This window comes from Tamandua tetradactyla, chromosome Y (genome assembly GCF_023851605.1).
Source record: "Tamandua tetradactyla isolate mTamTet1 chromosome Y, mTamTet1.pri, whole genome shotgun sequence".
NCBI lineage: Eukaryota > Metazoa > Chordata > Mammalia > Pilosa > Myrmecophagidae > Tamandua > Tamandua tetradactyla.
Genome location: NC_135354.1, coordinates 8,608,935 through 8,636,228, shown reverse-complemented (window position 1 = coordinate 8,636,228; position 27,294 = coordinate 8,608,935).

Here is a 27,294-nt window from a genome sequence, read left to right as displayed (position 1 = left end):
AAAGCTATCAGACTTCATCATATGCCCTTCCAGCTGAGAGAGAAACTCCCAACTCATTGACCTTCCTTGAGTGATAGTACCAACTTGTTGATGCTTTAATTTAGGCATTTTCATAACCTTGCCTTAATTTGTACATTTTCACAGCTTTGGAACAGTAAATTTGCAACTTAATAAATTGCCCTTTTTAAAAGTACTTCATTTACAGTATATTGCATTTCAACAGGTTGAGAACTATTACAGTATCCTTACTTAAATTTATACCTAAATTTTTTATTTGGGGGATTTTTCTGGGTCTTCTCTCTGCCTTGTTTCCTCTTAAACTCCACTAAGATGATTAAGATGCACCTTAAATGAGGTGGGTCACATCATAAGTTAAGATACCACTCACAATGGGTCCAGACCCATGGGAATGGGTTAACTTTCAGAACAAGATCTTTTCAAGTGCCCGCAAAAGTTCAAATTATCACATAACCTAAAGAGGGGAGACTGACAAAAATAAAGGGTAAATAGATAAATTTTAATTTCAAATATACAAAGGAATTTTAAATGGAAATATGTAGCATGCAATATTTGGAGTACATTTGCTCCAAGATAGTATATGTTAGATATCCAATATCCAAATTAATTGTTGCCCTATATATTGATTCATTGACTATGAAAATCTTACCACACTATGTAAGTAATCTGCTTAAGGGAAAGTTTTTTTGTTGTCTATGTTGTTCTCTGCTATATTCTAAAGGGGTAGAACAAGGCCTTGGCATATCTTTTGCTCTTGGGCATATCTTGAGTTATGATTCGATTATAAATAGGCAATATATGAAACCCACAGCTAGCCTTATACTCAATGGTGAAAGACTGAACACTTTCCTTCTAAAACCAGGAACAAGACAAGCATGACTACTGTCTCCATTATTATTCAACATTGTGCTGGAAGTTCTAGCATGGGCAATTAGACCAGAAAAATAAATAAAAGTCATCCAAACAGGGAGGGAAAATTTAAACTTTCACTGTTTACAAATGATTTGATATTATTTGTATATAATCCTAGAAACAGTAAAGTAAATCTACCAGAGCTAATACATGAATACAGCAAAGTGGCGGGGTATAAGATTAACACCCCAAAACCAGTAGTGTTTCTATGCACTAGTGCTGAGCAATTCAAGAAGTAAGTCAAGAAAAAATACCCGTTTACAATAGAAGACATATTTCCATTTAAAATTTCCTTGTATATTTGAAATTAAAATTTAACTGTTTACACTGTATTATTGTCAGACTCCCCTCTTTAGGTTATGTGATAATTTGAACTTTTGTGGGCACCTGAAAAGATCATGTTCTTAAAGTTAATTCATTCCCATGGGTCTGGACCCATTGTGAGTAGGATCTTAACTTGTGATGTGACTTACCTCATTTAAGGTGCATCTTAATAATCTTAATGGAGTTTAAGAGGAAAAAAGAGAGAGAGAAGACCCAGGAAAATCCCCCAGAGAAGCTCAAGTAAATAAGCCAGAGCAGCTGATAGAGGACACACAGAACACAGACAGAAAGCCACTAATGCCAGAAGACAGAAGCCACAAAACCCAGGAGAGACATAAGAGACTAGCAGACATTGCTATTTTCCTGGCCATATGACAGAAGAGCTGAGGATTTCTGATAGGTGGTCTTTGGGGAAGAAGCCTCACCTGTTGATTCCTTGATTTGAACATTTTCAAAACCTTGGAACTATAAGCTTTGAAGTTAATAAAATCCCCATTAAAAAAAAATCTGTCCATTTCTGGTATGTTGTATTTCATCAGAGTTAGCAAATTAAGACAGGTATTGATTTGAAAAATGGAAAAGTTTGTCAATATTTAATTATAAATAGAATAGAGGCAGTGGAAATTTAAGTACATTCTTGTTAAGAATATAAATATGGGCAGGCCACAGTGGCTCAGAAGGTAAGAGTGCTTGGCTGCCATGCCCAAGGACCCAGGTTCGATTCCTGGTACCTGCCCATGTAAAAAAATATATAAAAAAAGAATATAAATAATTACAGTCAGATTCTAGAGAAATTTGGAAATATTAGTAAAATTCACATATGAAAATTATTTCACATAGTAATGATTCCACCTCCTTCTCATGTTCTAGATAGACTTGAACAATGATAACATTCCTAATTTTTTCAACAAAGTATTGTATTCTGTATTTATAGTTGAAACAATAATATAGCTATATGAGTCAAGATGGAATAACTTCATAACCAGAAGAAAAAATGGTACATACTGATAGTATGCAAGAAAAAATCATATGTGTGGTTATTTCTGGAGACAACCTACAAGGGAAAAAACTTCAGGGAATATAAACACATCACTTCTGCTCTTATTGAAAATTTTATTTTTGAGGTGGGTTATGGGTGCCTTTTTGTTTAGCTTGCTTTTTAAAAACATGTTAACATTTCCCTAAAAACTTTCTAAATAATAAAAAGGGTATCAATCAAAGTAATTCATCCCATGAAAAATTTGAGAGGAATTATATCATCTCAATGAAAGAGAATATCATTCAATAAAATTCAGTGACCATGTATTGAACATGGCTTTCAGTGAAAGAATTAGAAAAGGATTGCACTAGAGTGCTAAATATATATGTCAAAACATGAAGCAAGCAGGAGCATTAATTGTGAAGCTTTAGAAGAATAACCTCTAAGGTTTCAGCCCTCATTAATTTTGTTTTTAACTGTATATGCTTTAATTAAGTGAGGTAAGTAAAAAGAGGTGTTAGAATGGAATGAATAGACACATTTTTGTAATTACATGAAACATTTTTCTCTGTATAAAAGGAATACAGTAGTATCAAAAGATATCCTTGGGTTGAGAGAGCAACATGCTGCAATCAAGTTTTACATAATCAAAAAAAAGGTAGAAATATAATATAAAATATTCCATACACTAGAACAAAAAATATAAAATACCCAGGAATCACCCTCTGGAGAATATGCATAAATTTATAAGAAAATATGCAGTAGCTTTGAAGAATGCAAAACACACCAATGAAAGGATAAATAGACCAAAAAATATGTGGAGAACATGAAGATATTATTAATGTCAATTTAGCCAAGTTGGACATGTACGTGTGTTTTGATATAGGAGAATGGGGTGCTTGAAAGAGAGAAGATGCAGCATAGATGCAGCGTGATAGTGAAATTGGAATGCCTTGCCTGCCATTCACTAAGCCTAGACTTTGGGCAGTTTGAAAATAATTGAGAAAATCAACAAAACCATAAGCTGGTTCTATGAGAAAATCAATAAGATTGATGGACCCTTAGCAAGATTGACAAAAAGAACAGAGAGGATGCAAATAAATAAGGTAAGAAATGGAAGAGGAGACATAACCACTGACCTCACAGAAATAAAGGAAGTAATGACAGGATACTATGAACAACTTTATGCTGATAAATATGACAATATAGATGAAATAGACAAATTTCTAGAAAAGCATGAACAACAAACTTGGACTCGAGAAGAAGTAGATGACCTCAACAAATCAGTCACAAGCAAAGAAATTGAATCAGTCATTAAAGAGCTCCCCAAAAAGAAAAGTCCAGGACCAGATGGCTTCACATGTGAATTCTACCAAACATTCCAGAAATAGTTAGTACCAATCTTGCTCAAACTCTTAAAAAAAATTGAAGTGGAGGGAAACTACCTAACTCATTCTATGAAGCCAACATCATCCTCATACCAAAGCCAGATAAATATTTACAAAAAAAGAAAACCACACACCAATAACTCTAATGAATATAGATGCAAAAATTCTCAACAAAATTTTAGCAAATCGAATCCAGCAACACATTAAAAGGATTATACATTTTGACCAAGTAGGATTCATCCCAGGCATGCAAGGATGGTTCAACATAAGGAAATCATTAATATAATACACCATATCATAAAATCAAAGCAGAAAAACCACATGATCATCTCGATTGATGCAGAAAAGGCATTTGACAAAATTCAACACCCTTTCCTGTTGAAAACACTTCAAGGATAGGAATAGAAGGGAACTTCCTCAAAATGATAAAGGAAGTTCTTGAAAAACCCACAGCTAACATCATCTTTAGTGGGGAAAAACTGAAAACTTTCCCCGTAAGATCAGGAACAAGACAAGGATGTCCACTATCACCACTGATATTCAACATTGTGTTGGAAGTTCTAGCCAGAGCAATTAGGCAAGCAGAAGAAATACAAGGAATTAAAACTGGACAGGAAGAAGTAAAACTCTCACTATTTGCAGATGATATGATACTATATGTCAAAAACCCTGAAAAATCCACAGCAAAACTACTAGAGCTAAAAAATGAGTATAGCAAAGTGGCAGGTTACAAGATCAACACTCAAAAATCTGTAGTGATTCTATACACTAATAATGAACAATCTGAGGGAGAAATCAGAAAAGAATTCCATTTACAATTGCAACCAAAAGAATAAAATATTTAGGAATAAATTTAACTAAAGAGACAAAAGACCTAATCAAAGGAAACTACAAAAAACATTAAAAGAAATCACAGAAGACCTAAACAGATGGAATGGCATACTGTGTTCATGGATTGGAAGACTAAATATAGTTAAGATGTCAATTCTACCTAAATTGATTTACAGATTCAATGCAATACCAATTAAAATCCCAACAACTTACTTTACAGAAATATAAAAACCAATAACCAAATTTATCTGGAAGGGTATGGTGCCCTGAATAGCTAAAAATATCCTGAGGAAAAACAATGACGCCAGATATCTCATGCTACCTGACTTTAAGGCATATTATGAAGCTACAGTGATCAAAACATCCTGGTACGGGCATAAAGATAGATATATTGACCAATGGAATTGAATATAGCACTCAGATATAGACCCCCTCATCTATGGACATTTGATCTTTGATAAGGAAGTCAAGCCACCTCACTGGGGCAGAACACTCTCTTCAATAAATAGTGCCTAGAGAACTGGATATCCATATGCAAAAGAATGAAAGAGGACTCAAATCTCACACCCTATATAAAAATTAACTCAAAATGGATCAAAGGCCTAAACATTAGATCTAAGATCATAAAACTGTTAGAATAAAACATAGGGAAATATCTTATAAATCTTATACTAGGAGGTTTTCTAGACCTTACACCCAAAGCAAGAGCATTGAAGAAATCAGGTGGAGCAACGAAAATATGGAGGTATACAGTGCCCTGCATTCAGAACACTATGTTAAGAAAGAGCTGGCCAAGAAGCTGGGAGGGCTGTAGGAACACCTGCCAGAACTCAAAGAGACAATGGAATTCAAGAACAAAGAGGCTCAGGGTTTGCAAGAGCAGTGTAACCAGTATCTGAGACACCTGGTGGTATTTTTAAAATCAGCCATACCTGGTGGTGAAGAAGAGTGGGCACGTCTGCACAGGCAACTGGAGGAGAAAAAGCTATGCAGCTAGTCCCTGGCTTGACAGTGACCTCTTCTCAGTGTAAGCGAGAGGTGCTCCTCCCACCAGGACCAGCGGGTAAAGTGTATCAGGGAACATTAATCAGGCTCTGCAAGGGGCTATGAATAAGCTGCAGCCACTATTTTACTGAAATTATGCAAGATCAACTAGATTTGAAGAATGGAAGAGCTGGAGCATTGCTGCCTGCAGCTATCTGGAGAGATAAACACAATTTGTGAGTGCATTGTCCTCTACCAAAATCAGAGGGCAGTAATGAAGGAGCATCACTGTGTAAAAGAGAACATTAGCTGCCTAGCAAATGACAAGGAAGATATGGAGGTGAAACTGCCCCAGATACAGAAGCTCAACAAAACATTTGTTGGTGAGCAAAAAGGACAGCATGGCATGCTTCTGGCAGCTGCCCAGAGCCCTGCTGGTCAGGCCACAACAGCATTCACAGCCCCCCAGGAGCTTGGAGCTGACATCAGCCAGGACATTCCCAAGAGGAACCAGGCAAATGATGTGGAATCTGTGAAGGGAGAGGCCCTCTGTGCTGGTTTGAAGGGAAGTATGCCCCCTAAGAAAAGCCATGTTTTAATATGGATCCCATTTCTTAAAGGTAGAATAGTCTCTATTCAATGCTGTGTATTTGGGACTGTGATGGGATCATCTCTCTGGCTGATGAGATTTAGTTAATAACGGTTGTTAAACTGGATTAGGGGATGACATGTCTCCACCCATCTGAGTGGGTCTTGATTAGTTTCTGAAGTCCTATAAAAGAGGAAACATTTTGGAGAATGAGAGACTCAGAGAGAGCAGAGAATGCTGCAGCACCATGAAGCAGAGAGTCCACCAGCCAGCGACCTTTGGAGATGAAGAAGGTAGACACTTCCCGGGGAGCTTCATGAAATAGGAAGCCAGGAGAGAAAGCTAGCAGATGATGCCATGTTCACCATGTGCCCTTCCAGCTGAGAGAGAACCCCTGCCTGTGTTTGCCATGTGCCTTCTCACTTGAGAGAGAAACCCTGAACTTTATCAGCCTTCTTGAACCAAGGTATCATTCCCTGGGTGCCTTTGATTGGACTTTTCTATAGACTTGTTTTAATTCTCGGCCTTAGAACTGCAAACTAGCAACTCATTAAATTCCCCTTGTTAAAAGCCGTTCCATTTCTGGTATATTGCATTCCAGCAGCTAGCAAACTAGAACACCCTCCAAGGCCATATTGTTCCAGAGGCTCCCACTACCTAGAAGAAAATGCAACTACTACATGAGACTCAATACCTCCAGGATCACCATGGCTTGGGCAATAATCCCTGCATCCCTTTCTACCAGGCTGAGGAGTATAAGAAAGCAAAGGTTCTGGTCATCTAAGCCTGTCTCTGGTCCCCACTTTTTCCTACCACTCCCTTCCCACCCTCTTTCCTGCCTCCCTTTCCTACTACCTATTTATCTCTAGAGTAGGAAGGTGGGGCCCCTGAGGGGCTCCCTTCAGCCTCTTAGACTCCTTGCTACCTTGGCCAGGATAGGACCATGCTTTAATTTCTGGGCTATGAATATTTAGTTTCAATAATTTTTTTTTAAAAATGACAAAATTTTAAAATAAATAAAAATGTTTTAAAAATTAAAAAAAACTAAAAAAACGTATATATAAAGAAGGCAGGACACTTTATGGTAGAAACCTGCTTAACAATATAAGGTCTTTCAATTTCCAGGTAGAAGTATTACTGATGTGCAAGTCAAGAATTAATGGGGATGAGCTGTAGGCTTCCTTCCAGCAAAGAATGAGCATAATAATTTTGTCCTTTTGGAATAAATGGAAGTCTTGAGCCTTTAAACTCTCATGCCCAGAACTACCAATCTGTCACCTTAGAAAAAGGCACTCATCCACCCCTTATTTAGATTGGTGAATTCATTCTTTATTTTCATGGGCTCATATGCCCCCTCTTGGAGGCACTGTTGGGGACACTGTTGCCATTTTCTTCAGCTTCCTTTTGGGGCAGTATTTACACATTTATTTAGTCAAGGGCATGGGCTGGTAGCAAGATTGATGTCCCCTCAGTGTGTAAAGACTATAACTGTGTGACATTTTGTATATCCTGGAGGCAGGACAGTGCCCTGTATAATAGAAGAGTCTGGGGCTGGCTAATGAAGTGTGGTGATCCTTATTAGGGGGATGGGGAAACATCTTTATTGATATATGGAAAAGCACAGAGGAAGGAGGTGGGAATGGGTGATGACAAGAACTCTATTGATACATGGAAAAGTACAGAAGAAAGAGGGGGGATAGGGTATTGTATCCTATTGATATGTATTATTTTTTAATATTGTATTGATACTTATTTTATTTTTATTATTTTAATTCTGAATAAATAGGTTCTCCCAACAAAGAAATGTTAAGTGAACATGTAATGGATTTATTAACTTAATTTTTAAAAACTTTTTGCAATTATGCTCCCTTCCCCATCCTGCCATCACACCCACCCCCAGTAATCTGGAATCTGTTATCTCTGTGAATTTACCATTTATAGTAAACACTTACAACTATCATGACATTTTTGTCCTTGTGTGCCTTCCTTGTCACACTGAATATTATTATTCAAGATTTTTCCATGTCGTAGCACATCTCATAACTTCAGCTTTTCTCATGGCCAATGAAATTATGTTGTGTGCATGTACTCATTTTGTTGATCCATTCACTTGTTGATGGACATTTGTGCCTCACATTTTGGCTATTGTGAATAATGCTGCCAAAAACACTGGTGTTTAAGCTAAAAAAAAATAATAAAAGGAGCAAATCCTTTGCAACAGTTTTAAAGAAAAGATAGCCTTTAGGGTTTGATTTGGGGGGGCAAAAAATGTCAAAATTGTCAGGTTTGAACATATGTTAAATAGGAAAATAGGTTATTGTGAAACAATAGTTGGTTCCTTATTTAACCAAAGTGACAACAAAGTGTCTTCTAAATTAATTGATGATAAGGTCAATGTAAACCTCAACAGCAAATTTTATTCTGATATGGCATAGAAATTTTGTCTTCTAGTCAGAGTACTCAGAGTACTTTTCTTCTAGTTAAGAAAAGCTTTTCATAATCTTTCATAAAGATCACACCAATAATCTGTATTATTTTAACAGGGAAAACTAAGCTCCAGTTTTTTTATGAATACAGAGTTTGATGCAAAAAACTGTTACAAAATATTGTAAACAAGCCTATCAGTGTTTTGGTTAGCATTGACTACAATGAACAGAATTCCCTTTCACAACCTTCTACAACTTTCCTTATCAATTCAGGTCTTGTCTAACACAATGAAGCCAGGTCTGCTAGTTTGCTAGCTGCTGGAATGCAACACACCAGACATGGATTGGCCTTTTAATAAAAGAGAATTTATTTCATTAGTTCCTCAGAGGAAAGGCAGCTAACTTTCAACTGAGGTTATTTCTTATGTGGAAGGGCACAGGGTGATCTCTGCTGGCCTTCTCTCCAGGCCTCTGGGTTCCAACAACTTTCTGTGTGATGGTTTCCCAAGCACCTCAGCATACCTCATCTCAGTACTCACAGTTCAGCCCAGGCCTTTGGAAATGCAGAAAGAAATCACCACACAGAAAGTTGCCTTCAGCATTTCCTCTGGGTCTACCATTTCTAATCATCTGGTCCAGTGGAAAAAATTGCTTTTTTTTTAACTCACACAAAAGCATTTTTTAATTTGTACACTTAAGCACTGTCATTGTCCACTCTAGGCATTCCTACATTAAACCATCTATGCATTTATCATCTGTTATTCCTTCTGGTTTCATAGGTACCCCCAGCCCTCCTCCCTCTATCATTCTCACATTCAGCATACTTACATTATTGGGCCACAATCAGGTAGTACATTTTTACAATCAGTCCTTTTGCACTGCTCTAATGGGGAAGGGCAGCCTTGAGGGAGTGAACTTATTCACATGACCAGCCTCTTTGTCTCTCAGACCAGCTGAATTTGCCCATTGCTTGTGGCAGTGGGAGCCTGAGAAGCTTTGCAGTTCTATCTAATGAGCTCTTAAGCAGTAGAAACAAAGCAAAAAAATCCTTTTCAGAGCAGGACATCTGTTCTTTAGGTTTGTTAATTAAGACCTTAAGTTTGCATATTGCTCAATGTATCTACAGGTTCTATATGCCGCCACCTCCCTTTTTATAGGAACCAGGCAATTTTTCTCCTGATTCTAAATCATACTGAGGCCAGATAATGTCACAGTTTTAAACTTTTTTTTTCTTTATTTTTGTCATAGGCTCATAACTAAAGTCTTTCCAACTTTTCAAAATAAAACCCATTTAGAAATAGGACATTTGGGAATGTTACCAGAATTAGACTTTCCCACTCTAAAGAATTTTAGTAATCAGTAACCAGTCAGTGACATTTGAACAATACAACAAACCAACTAACAATTCAGACACATATATTTAAGTAAGACTTAGAGAGATGCCAATTAATGACTCAACCATCACATCAATTAACAGTTAAACAGGCATCAACATTTAATTACATTAAATACCAATTAAGTTTCATTAAATCTCAACCCACATTTATCTTCATGCCCCACTCAATGATTCAGTGAATAACAATTAAATGGCGGATGACTTATTTTCCTGTAGTATCCTCAACAGACACATCCAGGACAGGGCCTTGAACCCCATAGAGTGTGACACCCAGAAAACAGAAAGGTGTAGAGGTCAGAGCAAGATAGATCATTCTGGAAGTGAGACCCAGGGCCCCAAGCCCAGTTCCAGGGGGCTTGACCTCTGGACTACTTTCCTGATCCACTCATGCCTTGAGGACCATCTCCCCAGTCAAATGTCAAAACTTGCAGCTGGAAACTGTTTCTTTCTCTGAAACCTTTTAAGGTGCAAGGGTCTGGAGTGTCAGAAGAACAGAGAAAAACCTGGTCACCAAGACTCTGGACTAAATGAGTCAAGTGGTCACAAGATGACTGCATTTTCTCACCAGCTGGGGCCCAGAACCTCAGGAAGATGGACTTCTTAGGAATTTCTGTCCCATTGGGGTTGCAAAATACCAGACAAAAGTGGTTGGTTCTCTGCCTGATGCAGAGAACAGCCAATCCATGACACCAGGGCTTCAAAAAGATAATAAGTTTAATGTTCCACACGGAGCAGGAGGGCAGATGGCCCAAAATCCACCTGTCCAAGTCTAAGGAGATGAGAGTTTCTATGGATTTAAACAAAGGGGGATGGAGATGTTACCATGAAAACAGTAAGTATGAAGAGGGCCAAGACTAGACCACAACAACCACTACAACAGTGTATAAACCAGAAGGAGAGCAGCTGAGGGTCATTAATTCCAGGTATTAACATCTGCCTATTCTGCAACATAGAAAGAGAAAAAGATTGATACTATGATTCTGTAATAATCATTAATAAATTCTTAATTTCTCAGTTATATGAAGACCTCAACTTCAATGATATGATTTTAGCTTCACAATAGGCCTTCTTCCTGGCAACAGAGCCCTACCCTGAGAGCTACACCCCAGAGGGACCCCTCCATCACCTTCCACAGTGCCCCTCTGCCATATCGCTATTTACACTCACCACATGCCCTACTCCCAACCCCGAGACCACAGAACTCCCACTTCTGGGGCCTGTATGGGCTCTCTCATGCGTCCACCCTCACCCTCTGTATTAGTTTATTCAGCTGCTGGAATGAAATATGACAGAGATGAAGTGGCTTTTTAAAAGGAGATTTAATGAGTTACCAGTTTATAGTTCTAGTGCTGAGCAAAAGTCCAAACTGAGGCACCAACAAGAGGTTACCTTCAATCAAGACCATTCCGTTGCTTTCACCTTCTGACGCTGCCAGTTTTCTCTAAGTATCTGTGGGCCTACACTTAGCCCCTCTGAGACACACGTCTGGGTTCTGGTTTGCTTAGCACTTCATGGAAAGGCACATGGTGATGTGTGCTGGGCTTGGGTTCCTGACTAGCTTCTGTCAGCTCTCTCAGCTCTGGATCTCCAGGGGCTTCTGCATTTCCAAACGTCTGTATGGGCACTCCAAGCATCTCCAAAATGTCTATGTCTGAGATTTCTCCAAAATATTTCCCCTTTTGAATGACTCCAGTAAATTAACCCAGACCCACCTTGAATGGGTGGGGTCACACATCAACCTAAGCAAAAGATCATAATTGGGTGTGCCACATTTCCATGGAAATAGTCTATTCTAATTTTTTAAATTTATGGTACATAACCACATACAAACTTAAGCATTCTTACCTTATAATCATTCCATTCTTGTTATATAATCCATAACTCACAATATCATCACATAGTTGTATATTCACCATCATGATCATTTCTGAGAACATTTGCATAAATTCAGAAAAAGAGATAAAAAGAATACAGAAAAGCAGTCATACATATCATACCCCCTACCCCTCTATTGATCACTAGCACTTAATCTACTAAATTATTTTAACATTTGTTTCCCTATTATTTATTTATTTTTAATCTGTATGTTTTAGTCATCTCTCCATAAGGTAGATAAAAGGAGCATCAGACACACAAGGTTTTCACAATCACACAGTCACATTGTGAAAGCTATATCATTATACAATCATCTTCAAAAAACATGGCTACTGAAGCACAGTTCTACATTTTCAGGCAGTTCCCTCCAGCCTCTTCATTACACTTTCACTTAACAGGTGATATTTATTTAATGCATAAAAGTAACCTCCAGGATAACCCCTTGACTCCGTTTGGAATCTCCCAGCCATTGACACTTTATTTTGTCTCATTTCACTCTTCCCTCTTTTGGTTGAGAAGGTTTTCTCAATCCCTTGATGGCGAGTCCCTGCTCATTCTAGGATTTCTGTCCCACGTTGCCAGGAAGGTCTGTACACCTTGGAGTCATGTCCCACGTAGACAGGGGGAGGGCAGTGAGTTTGGTTGTCATATTGATTGAGAGAGAGAGAGAGAGGCCACTTCTGAGCAACAGAAGAGGTTCTCTTAGGGGCGTCTCTTAGGCCTAATTTTAAAAAGGCTTAGCCTATCCTTTATGGAGTTAATTTTCATATGAACAAATCCCAAGATTGGAGGCTCAGTCTGTTGCTTTGGTTGTCCACCCTGCTTGTGAGAATATCAAGAATTCTCCACTTGGGGAATTTGAAATTTCTCCCTTTCTCACCATTCCCCCAAGGGGACTTTACATATACTTTTTTAGTTCACTGTTCAAATCACTCTGGGATGTGGCATGGCATCACTCTGGACAAACCTACAAAATCTCATGCCCAACTCAAGATTCCAAGTACTATGGTGTTCAGTTAAGCTGTCCACGTGGGTTATATTAGGAAATGCATGAGTCAAAATATAAATTTTGTACCAAAGAAACATTTTTTTTGCTTTGGTCTCACACATACAGGTTTAAAATGTTAATTACCATCTATCTTCAATACCTTGCATTATCAACATTCTTATGTTCTTCCTTATACTAAATCATTTTTAAATTTGCACATTTAGTCACTATTTTTATATGCTCTAGGCATTCCTAGATGATACCATCTCAAAATTTATTGTCTATCTTTCCTTCTGATTTGATTTGTGCCCCCAGGTCTCCTCCTTCTATCATTTTCACATTCGGCTTCATTCAGTGTTCTAACATTATTGTATTACAGTTAGGTAATAATGTGCTAGCTATGTTCCTATGTTGTCCTTGGATCTAAGATGTGTTTCTTGTTGACAGCATACAGATGTGTTGTGTTTTGTAATCCATTCTGCCAGTCTATGTCTTTTGATTGGGGAGTTTAATCCATTAACATTTAGTGTTCTTACTGTATGGGCAGTACTTTCTTCTACCATTCTGCCTTTTGGATTTAAATGTCATATCCAATTTTTCTTCTTTTTACCTTTACCTTTTCTTCCCCACACTGATCTCTCCTGTCTCTTCTTATCTGTCTCTAGTGTTCCCTTCAGTATTTTTTCCAGAAGTCTCTTGGTCTCTTGGTCACAAATTCTATGAATTTTTTTGTCTGAAAATGTTTTAATTCCACCCCATTTTTGAAGAACAATTTTTCTGGATATAGAATCATTGGTTGACAGTTTTTCTCCTTTAGTATCTTAAATATATCCTCACACTCTCTTCTCACCTCCATAGTTTCTGCTGAGAAATATAGATATAGTCTTATTTGGCTTCCCTTGTGTGTGATAGACTGTTTTTCTCTTGCTGCTTTCAAGAGTCTCTCTTTCTCTTTCACATCTGACATTCTGATTAATAAGTATCTTGGGGTACGTCTGTTTGGATCTATTCTGTTTGGAGGAGACTGCACTTCTTGGTGCAGTATCTTTCATAAGAGTTGGGAAGTTTTCAGTGATAATTTCCTCCATTAGTTTTTCTCCTCCTCTTCCCTTCTGTTCTCCTTCTGGGACGCCACACCATGTATATTTGTTTGCTTCATGTTGTCATTCTACTCCCTGTGTCCCTGCTCATATTTTTTCCATTATTTTCCCTGCATTTTCTTTTGCTTGTCATATTTCAGATGTCCCATCCTCCAGTTCACTACTCCTCTCTTCTGCCTTTTTAAATCTGACATTGTAGTTTTCCATTGTTTTTTAAAATCTTTTCTACTGTGTCTTTCATTCCCCTAAGTTCTGTGTTTTTTTATTCAGACTTTCGATTTCTTCTCTTGCTCAATTCTTGCCTTCTTTATACCCTCCCTCAATTCATTGATTTGATTTTTGATGAGGGCTTCCATGTCCGTTTGAGTATTCTGAATTGTTTCATTTCCTTTATCTTATTTGAATTGTTGGTTTGTTCCTTTGACTGGGCCATATCTTCAATTTCCTAGTATGATTCATTATTTTTTGCTTGTATCTAGGCATTTAATTACCTTAATTAGTTTATTCTGGAGATTGCTTTCACTTTTTTTTTACCTAGGATTTTCTTGCTGGATGGCTTTTTTTGTCTATCTGTTCTTTGACATTCAGTTTAGCTTATTCTAGGCCTCTATCTTAGGTTTTGTTTAACAGATCAGAATTTTTCACTGCTGCTTTTCTTGTTTCTTAACCTGACTGTACAGTGCCTCTTTCCCCCCATTACAAAGGTCTACTTTGGTATTATAGACCCCAGCCAGATGTTCCCAGACCAAACTGGCCTCCTCTCTGGAGTAGTCACCCGCCTCAGTTTTCCCTGAGGATGAGACTCAGCAGGTTGAAAGAATTTCCTGTGAAGTCTCTGGACTCTTGTGTTTTTCCTATTCTGCACAGTATGTGGAACCTGTCTGTCTGCAGGTCCCATCAGCATAATGTGATGCAGCACCTTTCACTTCAGCAGACTCTCCCTGCTGGAGACCTGGTAGAGACAGAGGAGAGGTTGTAGGCAAGCTATAATTGCTTCATTTTCCAGTCCTTGGGGTCTGAATTCCTTGAGGGAGGGATTCCACCTGAGCTGGGCCCCACTCCTCTCCTGGTGAAGGCACAGGCTCCAGACAAACACTCAAACAAGCTCAATATGGCCTTGGGCAGTGGAACCTGAGAAGCCTTGCAGCTGTATCTAAGAAATAGTCAAGCTGTAAAAACATAGCCTCAAAAAAAGAAAAAGAAAAATCATTTTCAGAGCAAGAACCCCATTCCTTGGGTTTACCAATCAAGAGCTTAAGTTGGTATGTTGCTCTGTGTATCTCTAGGTGCTATGTGCCCCATCCTTTCCTTCAGGGCTCAGACCTTTTCAGATCCATAAAAAGCCGCTGTTTTTTTCTTTTTGCTTTTTCTGTGATCTCTGCCCCCTCTGTACCGAGGCAAAAGCCACCGACCTTGGCTTTTACTCAATGTCCAACCGAGATGGGGACCTATTTTTAGTATATTTAGTATATAAAAAATATGGTTGATTTTAGTCAGAATATGTAAACCAATTCCACAATTGGAGCTTGGTTGCACTCAGTTCCTGCTGCTGGTAAAGTCCTTTCCTCTCCTCCCTTTGGGGGAGGGACACCAGTTGCCATGGCTTGGGGAACTCACAGTTCTGGGGGGTGGGTCACAGTCAGTCCAGCTGGTTCAGACTGGGGTATGCTGTGCATCTGGCCACTGATGGGGCACCAGCAGTTGTCCTGTCCTGTTCCTGGCTGTTCATTAGTGCTCTGGAGAATGAACTAAATCCCGCACCTCACTAAGCTGTCATGTTGGTTCTCCCCTAACCATACCAATTGTATTTTAAAAACAACTTTCAATGTAGTAACTCAGTGAAGACCAATTTCTACAGAAAATGGTCAGCCTCAAGCAAAAATATGTTGTCACTGTACATTCCCACATGGCTGGGTGGGTGATGAGCTGCTTGTCAGACAGTGGGGGGCATACAGTTACCACAGGCAAAATAATGGCACACCTGGTGTCCCTAATGCCCACATCTACAGGTAAACAAGAGCCTTAGTTTTCACACCATCAGGCTTTTCTTTGCATTTCATTGGCCTAGAAGTATTAGAAACCACCAGGGGAAAGAAGTATAAGGACTCAGTGTATCCCAACTCCCTACAGTCTAGACCAAGAGATATTGTAATTTGCACCAAACCACAGGGACCCCTCCCCACCCCTTCTCCCCTCTACACCCCTCCTTCTCTCCCACCCCTCATCCCGTACCATCCCCTCCCCCTCTCTCAATCAGATGTGTGGAGATGTTCAAACTCTTCAGGGGTCTCTCACTACAAATTGAAAATGTCCAACAGAGCCCCCAAGTCTGAGATTTCCCATCCCCCCACCCCACCCCCAATCCTCCATGCAGATTGGTGTAGTTGAGGCACTGACTCCTGCTTTGGGTCCTTGTTTGCACCCTTGCTCAGATGGGGACATCCTCCTGGGTTTGCACCAAAGGCCACACAACTCAAACATTATTTCTCCCTCAAACCTTCACTGCTTCCAACCACTTCCTGAAAGCAATAATCTCTTTTCCTTTTCTAAATTCCTATCATTTCTTGGTATCTCTGCTCCCTGCTGCAATTTACTTCTCATCTCTCTAAATAGTTTGTAAGTCCTCCATAGCAAGGTCAGAGTGGGTCCTACTTTGTAGAATATCACCAAGAAGGGCCTTTGAGGATTAAAGCATAGCTGTGGGTACAAACCACTTAAAGTTTAAAACAGAGTCATTATTCTTTTCTTAACTTTTAAATACACATTTTATTGACTTCTGAAATTTTGGTTTTATACCATAATATACTGTAAACAAAGTACAGCATTAAATAAAATCCTTTTTTGCCAGTGCCACAATTTAACAAATAAGATTCATGTAAAACATGCAGGCAGTTCACAGCAGAGGTGTCTGCTTTGGCCCAGGTCTTCCCTCCCAATCCCAGGTGATCATGGGGCAGAGCTGTGTCCCCAGAGCAAATCACCCATCCCCAGGCAGAGCTTTGACCCCAGAGCAAAGCACCCAGCCCCCAGGACTCATGCAGTAGCTGCTGAGTACATCAATTTCTGTATTAAAATTCTCAATCCTGTGATGGGTGACATCAAGCATGTCCCCACGAGCAGCTCAGTGCTCACTCCCATAAGCAGTTGGCAAGGTGTGGGCCATGGCTGGGGCAGGTAGGCTGGCCTTCTAGGGTGCAGCATGGCACACACAGCCACAGGGATGCCCGCCCCAAGATGTAAGATGAAGTGACCCTGGTAGTGACCCTCATCTATCAAAAAACACAAAATAAAAATATCCTTCAAATAAAAAAAGGAAAGAAAAAGACTGTGTTATGCTACATCAAATATGGAGACTTAGGAGGTTAGAAATGAGACTCAGCATTCCTCTGTCCGTTTACTGGGCACACACCCAGAGGTGTCCTATATGTGAACCACCAAAGAGGTGTGGCCCATTCTTGAGCTGTGCATGCCCTCGGGGATGGGGCTGGCATCCTTTTGGAAGGCTGACTCCTTCCCACCCTGCAGCTGCTCCCACCAGACCCCTGGCCCTGTGACCCCTCCCATCACTATGTCACAGGGCAGCCCCCAGGCATCTCACCACGTGTAAACACCTCGTGGAAGTGTTGAGCTTGTCTGCCCATTGCTGGCCTCCTGGATCCAGCTAACTTGATCCAGAAAAAGAGAAAAGACACGTTACAAATATCAGAAAAAAGAGAAGATGTCACTACAGAGCCTATAGACAAGACTGGAATAATAAAGAGAATATTCACATCAATTTTTGTATCCATACATTCTACAATTAAGGTAAAAAATTCCTTGAACAAAAGAACAATGTATGTAGGACTGGCTACTTCTTCTTTAAATTTGCAAATAATTGAGACTTCCTGGAAGAAGGCAGAGCTCAGTGGAGTGAGTTCACTTTTGCTCCAGGAAACAAGGTAGGGGGTGGGGACAGAATGACAATGACTGCAGTCCTGGGGGTGAGTAATCAAACTGGGATGTTAAATAGTCTGGGGAGAGTAGCAGGGGATAGGATGGGGAGAGTGGGGTGGGTAGGTTACCGTGATCCCCACCAATGTGGGCTGTGGCACTCAGGCAGGTGCAGCCACAGGGAGCTGACCATCCTCCAGTCCAGCCTGCCCAGCTTCCACAGGGGGAGACCTCCCTATGTGAGTCACAGTGGACAGAGCCCATGGGAGCCTGGAGTTGAACCCAATTGTCCACTGAAGATGGCTGGGTCTCAGGGCATGACCACCAGCCCTGAGGGAACAGCCAGCCTTGCAGGTGTGGTGTCTGGCAGACCCACCAGCACTGTGGGTCAGCTCTGCAGTCCCATCAACAGAGACTGGTCATTCGGCCAGGCTGACCTGGAACATTTCCTCACTGCCATGCTCCTCCCCAACCAGAAGACTGAGGGAGGAGTGCTTCAGGACTGCCAACTCCTGGTGAGAAGGCATAAGTACAGGTAGGTTAGCTCCCTATCTGCCTACATTTTTATTCATTTTTAAATGTTTTTCCTAATATTGGCCTTTCTTTCCCCCTTTTTAAAAATATATTCTTTCTATACATCTTTCTTAATGGTATAATTGTTTTTTCATTATTTTTTGTTTTTATTTTTACAGACATTTTACATATTTGTAGATTGTTTTCTATTTCTTATTTCATACATTATTTTTATTATTCCACTTCATTTCGTATTTGTTTTTATTAAATTTTCTGTCCCTTGGGCAGTGTGATGGTGGCTCAGTGGAAGGTTGGATTCCTGGTCCCTTCCCATGTGAAAAAATTTTCCTCTTCCTTCTGCTGTTCATGACTCTGACTTCAGTTCCTGTATGTTGTATGCTGTCTCTTTTTTATTCTGGACCTACTATTGCTGAGGGATTTTTTTGTTGTTCTGCTAGTTGTTTTATTCATATTTTTATTAAATTTTTATTTTATTTTAGCAACATTATTTTTTCTTCCGGTTTTTTTGGGGGGAGGATGTTGCATGGGCTTGGAGTTGAGCCTGGGTCTCCCATATAGCAGATGGGCATTCAATCACTGAAATATTCATGCATCCCAGGTATTATGAGTCTAGCTTCTAATAGGCCCTCAAGTTGAATTGTAACATGAGATCTGGACCTTGATTTGGCAGAGAATAAAAAAAAAACCAAGTGCAAAAGGAAACCTTCAGCAAAAACCAACTTCCAAAATAATCATATCAGGAAAACCAAATGCCCCAAAGACAATAGAAAATCAAAAATCACATGAAGATCCAAGCAGAAATGGTTCAGCCAAATGACCAAAGCAAAATTCCAGAGGAAATACAGAATATGGAACAACTATTCAAGAATGCTTATAAAGAAATAAAGAATATCATGAAGACAGTAGAAGAGCAAAAAAGAATAATTCTGAAGGTTAAAAAGAAAAATAGCAGCTCATGCAGAATTGAAAGACACAGTAGACCAAATGAAAAGATACATGATGGCAGTTTCAAAGAAACATAAGAAAGAACAAGTGAACTAGAAGATAGAGCATCTCAATTAGAATGTACAAAAATAAAAATCACAAGAATAATGAAAAAAAGCAACAGGATCTTAGGGAAATGATGGGCAAAAAGAGGTGAAGAAATAGAGGAAACACTGGTGTCTTAAATGGAGAAAAGAATAAAGAGCTAGGAGAGTTAGTTGAAGATTTAATCAGGGAAAACTTCATAACCTTTACAAAAGACATAAAATGCAAAGCAAAGGAGACCAGCAAACTCCAAATATAATAAATCCCAATAGTCTTACTCCAAGACATATACTACTCAAACTGTCAGGTGTCAAAGAGAAGCAGAAAGTCCTGAAAGCAGCACAAGAAAGCCAATCTACTAAAACACTTAAGACTGATTTTAGACTACTCAACAGGGACCATGGAAGCAAGAAAACAATAGTATGATATATTTAAGATCCTGAATGAGAAAGGTTTAAACCAAGAATTCTTTATACAGCCAAGTAAACCTTCAAACTTGAGGGAGATATTAAAATCTTCGAAAACAAAAAAAGATTGACAGTACTAGTCAACAAGAGCCCAACCCTACAAAAAACACTAAAGTAAGGTCTGGCAGCTGAAAAATAAAAAAAGACAGGAGAGGGAGGTCTGGAATATGGCACAGACTTGAAGAATATGAGTAATGGATATTTATTTTAATTGCATGGGCAGGCACTAGGAATTGAACCCTGGTTTCTGGCATGGCAGGTGAAAACTTTGCCTGCTGAGCCATGGTGGCCTGTTTGAGAAATGGAAATTTAAAGGAAAAAAGAGAGAAAGAAAGAAAATAATATATAGATTTCACGAATAAAAACTAAAGGAGAAGATAATAGAGTCAAGAACTGCTTATACAGCAATTACATTGAACATTAATGGATTAAACTCACCACTTAAAAGGCAGAGACTAGCAGAACAGATTAAAAACAATAACACATCCATATACTGTTTACAAGTTACATATGTTAGATTCAAGGACATAAATAGATCAAAAGTGAAAGGACAAAAAAAATCTCCTATGCAAGCAGTAATCAAAAGAAGCAGGAATAGCTATATTAATATCAGACAAAATAGACCTGAAATGTAAAGAGGTCACAAGAGACAAGGAGGAATGCTACATATTAATAAAGGAACAATTTTCCAAGAAGAAATAACAACCATAAATACATATGCTCCCAATCAAAGAGCTTCAACATGCATGAGGCACACATTGGAGAAACTGAAGGGAGATATAGATGTATCAACAGTAATAGTGGAAACTCCAAAACGTCCCCCTCTGCTATAGTCAGAACAAGCACACAAAGATCAACAAGGAAACAGAGAACCTAAACAAAAGGATAAATGAATTAGATGAAATAGACATATACAGATTATGACACCCCAAAACACCAAGAAAAACATTCTGCTCTAGCACACATGGAACTTTCTCCAGGATAGATCACATGCTGGGAAACTAACTGGGTCTGTACAAATTTAATAGGACTTTAATTATCCAAAGCACTTTCTCTGATCACAAAGAAATAAAGCTGGAAATTAATAATCACCACAGAACCAGAGCTTTCACAAATATATTGATATTAAACTCACTCTTAAATAATCTGTGGTTCAAGGAAAATATTGTTAGAGAAATCAGTAAATATCTGGAGACAAATGATAATGAGAATACAACATATCAGAACTTATGAGATGTGGCAAAGACAGTGCTGAGCAGGAAACTGACTGCCCTAAGTGCCTATGACAATAAAACAGGAACAAGTAAACTTGAGGACTTAACTGCACACCCGGAGAATTTAGAGAAAAAGCAGGGAATTAACCCTAAAAGCAAATAAAAGAAGAGAAATAATAAAGATTGAGGGAGAAATAAACACATTGGAGAACAATAATACAATAGAAAGAATCAACAAAACCAAAAGATGGTTGTTTGAGAAAATCAGTAAAATTGATGGACCCCTACTAGACTAGCAAAGAAAAACAGAGGATGCAAAACAAAATCAGTAATGAGGGGGGGTAGTAATCACAGATCCTGAAGAAATTTTTAAAATTATAAGAGAATCCAATGAATAACTCCATGCCAACAAACTGGATAATTGAAATGGGCAAATTCCTAGAAACACTTGAATTATCTACACTGACTTGAGAAATAGAAGACCTCAACTAACCAATTACTAGAAAAGAGATTAAACTGGTCATTAAAAAATCTTCCCACAAAGCAAAGGCCAGGAACAGATAGGTTTTCCTGAAGAATTTTATCAAACATTCCAAAAAGAACCAATGCCAATCCTGCTCAAACTCTCCCAGAAATTGAAGAAAAGGAACCCTACCTAACACATTTTATGAAATACCATCACTGTTATACCAAAATAAGACGAATATGATACAAAAAAGGAATGCAAAAATTCTTAGCAAAATACTAGCACATCCAATCCAATGCCACATTAAAAGAATTACACACCATGGCCAAGTGGGAGTCACAACAGTTATGCAAGGATGGCTCAACATAAGAAAATTGGGCAATGTAATGCATAATATTAACAAATAAAAAGGGGGAAAATTCACATGATCAGTTTGATTGATGCTGAAAAAGCATTTGACAAAATCCAGCATGCATTTCTGATAAAAAAAACATTTCAAAAGTTAGGAATTGAAGGAAACTTTCTGAAAATCATAGAAGGCATATACGAAAAACCCATAACCAGTTTTGTACTTAATGGTGAGAAGCTGAAAGAATTCCCCCTAAGATCAGGAGCAAGACAAGGATGTCCATTGTCACCAGTTACTCATTCCTGTATTAGAAGTCTTAGCTGGAGCATTTAGATGGGGAAAGAAATAAAATGCATCTAAATAAGGAAGGAAGAAGTATAATTTTCATTCTTTGCAGATAGCATGATGCTATACATATAGCTCGCTGAGAAATCTACAGCAAAGTTTCTTGAGCAAATAAACAAATTCAACAAAGTGCTGGGATGCAAGATTAATGTACAAAAGTCAGCAATGTTTCTACACACAAGCATTGATCTATCTGACATGACAACTAAGGAAAAATTTCATTCAAATAGCGATCAGAAGAATCAGGTATCTGGAAATAATCCTAATAAGGGATGTCATGGACTTATACAAAGAAAATTATCAAAAACAAAATTGTAAAAAGAAATTAAATATGACTTATATATATGGAAATGTAGTCCATGCTCAAGGATAGGAAGGCTGAGTGTCATCAAGATGCCAATTCTACCGAAACTGATCTACAGATTCAATGCAATACCCATCAAAATCCCAACAATCTATTTTGAAGACTTGGAAAAGCTGGCTATCAAACTAATATGAAAGGGGAAAAGACCCTGAATAGCTAAAGATATCCTAAAATACAAAAGTAAAGGAGGAGGGCTATCACTTCTGGACTTTAAATTACTATGAAGTCACAGTAGTCAAAGCACCATTCTACTGGCACAATGATAGACCAATGGAACTGAATAAAGAGCATACAGACAGACCACCAAGTTATGGACAGTGCTTCAGGGGGCCCAGACTCCATGAAATGGCACCACAATACTTCATAAAAATAGTCCCCTATGATGAAACTGGGGCTATTACCAGCTTCTGCTATGGTAAGGAAGACAGTGATAAAAATCCTGGGTATCTAACATCTTCTTATACATTCTTAACATTCAAATTCCTCCCAAAGACTTTAAATTCTTAATACTGTGAAGTAGTTAAATGATTCTATCATAAAGAAGGTGTTTTAGTTTCCGAGGCTGCTTAAGCAAATACCATGAAATGGTTCAGCTTAAGCAACGCAAATTTATTTGCTCATGGTTTTTGCGGGAGCCGTTTCCTGTCCTGGTTTCTGTGACTTCCGCTTGGGGTCCATCTCTTAGCAAACGGGGGGACTCGGGCAGTCCGGATCTGCTTTTGGTCCCAGGGGCTCGAAGGTGTGGAGGGCGCATGACACTCAAGGAAGAGTCACGGGAATGAGTGGAGGTGCACATCGAACGTTTATTAGAGGAAGTGCAGTTGCTTATATAGGGTGAAGCATTTAGGGGAGGGGTGAGCGAGATGGGCTTAAAGCAATTTTTTGATTGGTTGGGACGGGTTTTATTGCCAGAAATGGAAGGCTCAGGCGGGGGTTTTAGAGGAAAGGCTGGTCCTCACTTGAAGGACCAATGGGATGGTTAGAAATGTGCTGTAAAGAGTTGCTAGGTAAAGAGCTGGAGGAATGGGGACCGAAGTGATATCCGGCAGTTTTAAGGCTGAGGAAATGTTGAAATCAAGAAATCATCTCAGCAATGTTTCCTTCCCAAAGACCAGTTGACAGTAATCCTAGGCTTCTCTGTCACATGGTCAGACAAAATGGTGGCATCTGCTAGTATTATCCTTCTCTTCTGGGTTTCTTTGATTTCAGCTTCTTGCTTCCCTGGTGTGGTGTTTCTACACACAAGCATTGACCTATCTTCAATAGAACAATTCTTTCATCTGGGAAAGAGAGGCAAGAGTGGATATGATTCTAAAGTTTCAAGATTCTCGCATCAAAAATGTACAATTTACAAATCTGAACTCCTCAGGGAAAAAACCTGAAATTTATACTGAAAGATCTGAAGGTAACAGAACAGTATATCAAAAGAAAATGGTCACCTATGGCTATAAGATTTGTCTCCTGAGGCTCGACTTCCAATTACCTCCAAATACGTGCCTGGGGCACCTTCTGGAATTACCTGCTGGGCAGGGATTTCTAGGGTTCCCCTGGGCATCCCCTATGGCCTCCTCTACTGCCTGCATAAACTTGGGGTCCAAGGGGGTAGTTGCATTACAGTCCATATATATTTGCCTGCAGGGTGGAAAACAGAGGTGAGTATTCCAGGAGGGGAGGAGCACAAGGAACCAGGTATTATCTGTCCCTGTCACAGAGTCCAGTGCTGCCAAGGGTTGGGCACCAGCCCCCATAAACACAAGGTGCACCAAACCTTCATGACTATGGGAAGCATGCATGTAGATTCCAATTATCTAGTATTTGCCAGTGTCTTTAATAACTGATAGGAAGCTGGACATTGAGATTTTCCAAAATTCCTTCCACAGCTCGGACAGGGTAATGAGTGTAGGGCCCAGGCCACTTATCCTGACCTTGCTGCCCTGTCCTCCTGAGGGCTGGAGGGGCAAGCTCATGTCTGGAGCCTTATATTCTCAGGGTGGGGGTGGGGGCTTCTTTCTCCTCTGTATTTTAACTTTTAGTTCCCTGTCCCTGTTCCCAAACATCTGCGAGGCTCTGGGCCAATAGGATGCCCCCTTCTCTCACCCCTCTCTGCTCCTCTCCTCCTGGCAAAGGCAGGCAGGTTTCCTCCTCAGGTGTGGCCAGTGCCTTTCCCTTGACCTGAAATGACCCCCTTCTTATGGGGTTCTGCCCTTGACTGCTTACCTTCCTGCAGCTCTCTGTGAAATGACCTGTTCCTGGCTTCCCACTAGGTCCAGCCCTGCTTCTCATCAGCTCCACAGAACATATAGTGAATAGCCACATGAGTGCAGGCAACTCTCTTTTGTCCATTGCTCCATCCCTGACCTGAGAACAATGGTTGGTTCATTCTCAGAGCTCCATTTACCTGCTGACAGAATAAATGTTATAGGAAACACACATCTCCCATGAGAATGCTCAGTCAGTAAAACTTATTTGACTTTTTCTTTCCCAACATCCAAACCTTCAGAAGTGCTAACTCAGTCTATACACGGTAGGGAACTCTATGCTATTAGCTATTCTACTGATTTAAAAGCAACCAATGATATTTAAACCAATCAATGTGAAAATTTAAATGCAATTGCTAGCTATGGCTATTAAGGCTTGGATGTTTTCTGGTTTTGAAACCGTCCAGTATAAAGGGAAGACATGTTGATATTAATGAATCTTTTTCATAAGCTGTGCATAATCAATAAGTACAGGGGTGGGAACTCTGGAGGGCCTACAGCCCTTAGAAATCTGGATTAGTAGGTGATGACCCCATGAGTCTCCATGTCCCTTGCAACTTATGCACTTAAATCTTTCAGTTCTTAAAACTAGCTATCACCCACTACCTCGTGTTGCCAGTCTTTGCAGGGAACTGCAGCTGTTCAATCTGCTGCTTTGCCAAGCTAATTTATGGCTTAAATTTCAAATCGTTTTTTCAGCTATCACACTTTGTTCTCTTGTTTGCTACTTTCTTAAAGGATATCAATAAGAGATGGGAAAATTAAACTCTATTAGTTTCATAGCCAAAAACTTTTTTCAGTTACCCTAGGGGACAGTTTTCCCAGCTCCCTCCTTTCCATACCAACAAAAGTAGAACCTCGAATGAAATAGATTTAGGTCTGAACAAATCTTTCAAAGATACACAAAAACAGTCATATTCTAAGCATACAAAGAAAGAATAAAAAATATAAATATTGAACCCATGTCTGAGCTCTAGAGAAAAGACACCCAAAAATGGACATACTGGCCCCAGCCCTAAAAGGAAAATGATTCCCCAAGGCTCAGGAGATGTCCTCCCCAGTGTTCCAGCTGCTTGGGCCAGTGGCCTAGGAGACATCCCCCAAGAAACATCCTCTGCTGCTACATCCAATGAACCAGCAAATCCTGTGGTTCCAGCTCTCGTACATCTACCTCCCCCACCTCTATCACCATGATACCAACACAAGCCACCTCCCTTCCTCCTATTAAACAATCTCCATAGGTGTCCATCCCCACACATACTCTTCACAAAGCAGTCAGAAGGACTCTTAATACCAAGTGACATTCTCCATCTGCTCCAATCTCCCATAACCACATAATCTATAGCACAAGCCTGGAAGTCTCTCCAATGCTGTAATTTGCTCTGTCTTGTCACCCCAAAGAGGGCAGAGCTAATAGCTATCTTCACTTGGGGCCAGCAGGACTCCTGGGGCCTCCTCTCTGTACTCTGGACCTTGCAGTGGCTGTTCCACTTCCAGGAACACTTCCCAGAGCTGTGGTGGCTGATTATTTGCTTATACCTGGACTTTAGCCTAAATATCCCCTTCCTGGGAGGGTCTCCCCCACCGCACTTCCATCTCTGATGGAGGCTGCCCCATCAGATGTCCAGTGTTCCATCTCTGCACAGGGCATCACTGAGGGACCCTCACAAGCCACCCCTTCTCAGGACCACTCCATAGTGACCACCATTGGCTATCTGTTGTGTGCTGAAATTATATTAATGATCTCAAATTCCAAAGAACGCCATAAACATGCTGACTACAATTAGAATGCAGATGAACTGAGAAAAACATGTCTTTACAATAAGTTATAACCAAACATCTGACAAAGAACTGACATGGGTGGCATGATGCTTGCCAGAGGGATGCCTCTTATAAAAACCCAGCTCTGGGCAGAGTCCCCCTGCAGAGCCCAGATCAGTCTACCATCACCCTCTCGCTAGTGGCTCAGGTCCCTTAGGGTTTAGGGGTGACGGCCACATGCCCTCTCCTTAGGAATTAGGGGTTGGCCATGGCATGCCCCCTCCTTAGGGATTAGGGGTGACCACTGAACGCCCTCTCCTTAGGAATTACAGGTGCCTGTTACACACCCTCTCTTTAGGGATTGGGGTGACCACTGCATGCCCTCGCCTTAGGGATACTTTACCTGATTTTCCACAATGGTAATCTTTTGCAAAACTATAGTTCAATAGCACAGTCAGGATATGGACATTGATATAAACCATCTATGCTATTGATAATTCCCAGGCTTCACTTGTCATTTTTGTGTGTATCTGTGTTTGCTCCCATAGAATGTATCACTTGTAGTTCATGCATCCACCAGTTCCCTCACCACAAGCATCCCTTTATGGCTTCTTTATAAACAAACCACTCCTCTCTTCTGAGCCTTTCATCTCAAAGACCTGCTACTAGTCATCTTTTATCACTTCTTCAAACTGTGCTGCTCAAATAGGTTCTATAAATGAAAAACTGTATCACCTTTAGGAGCACAATTCCCAGAAATTTATCCA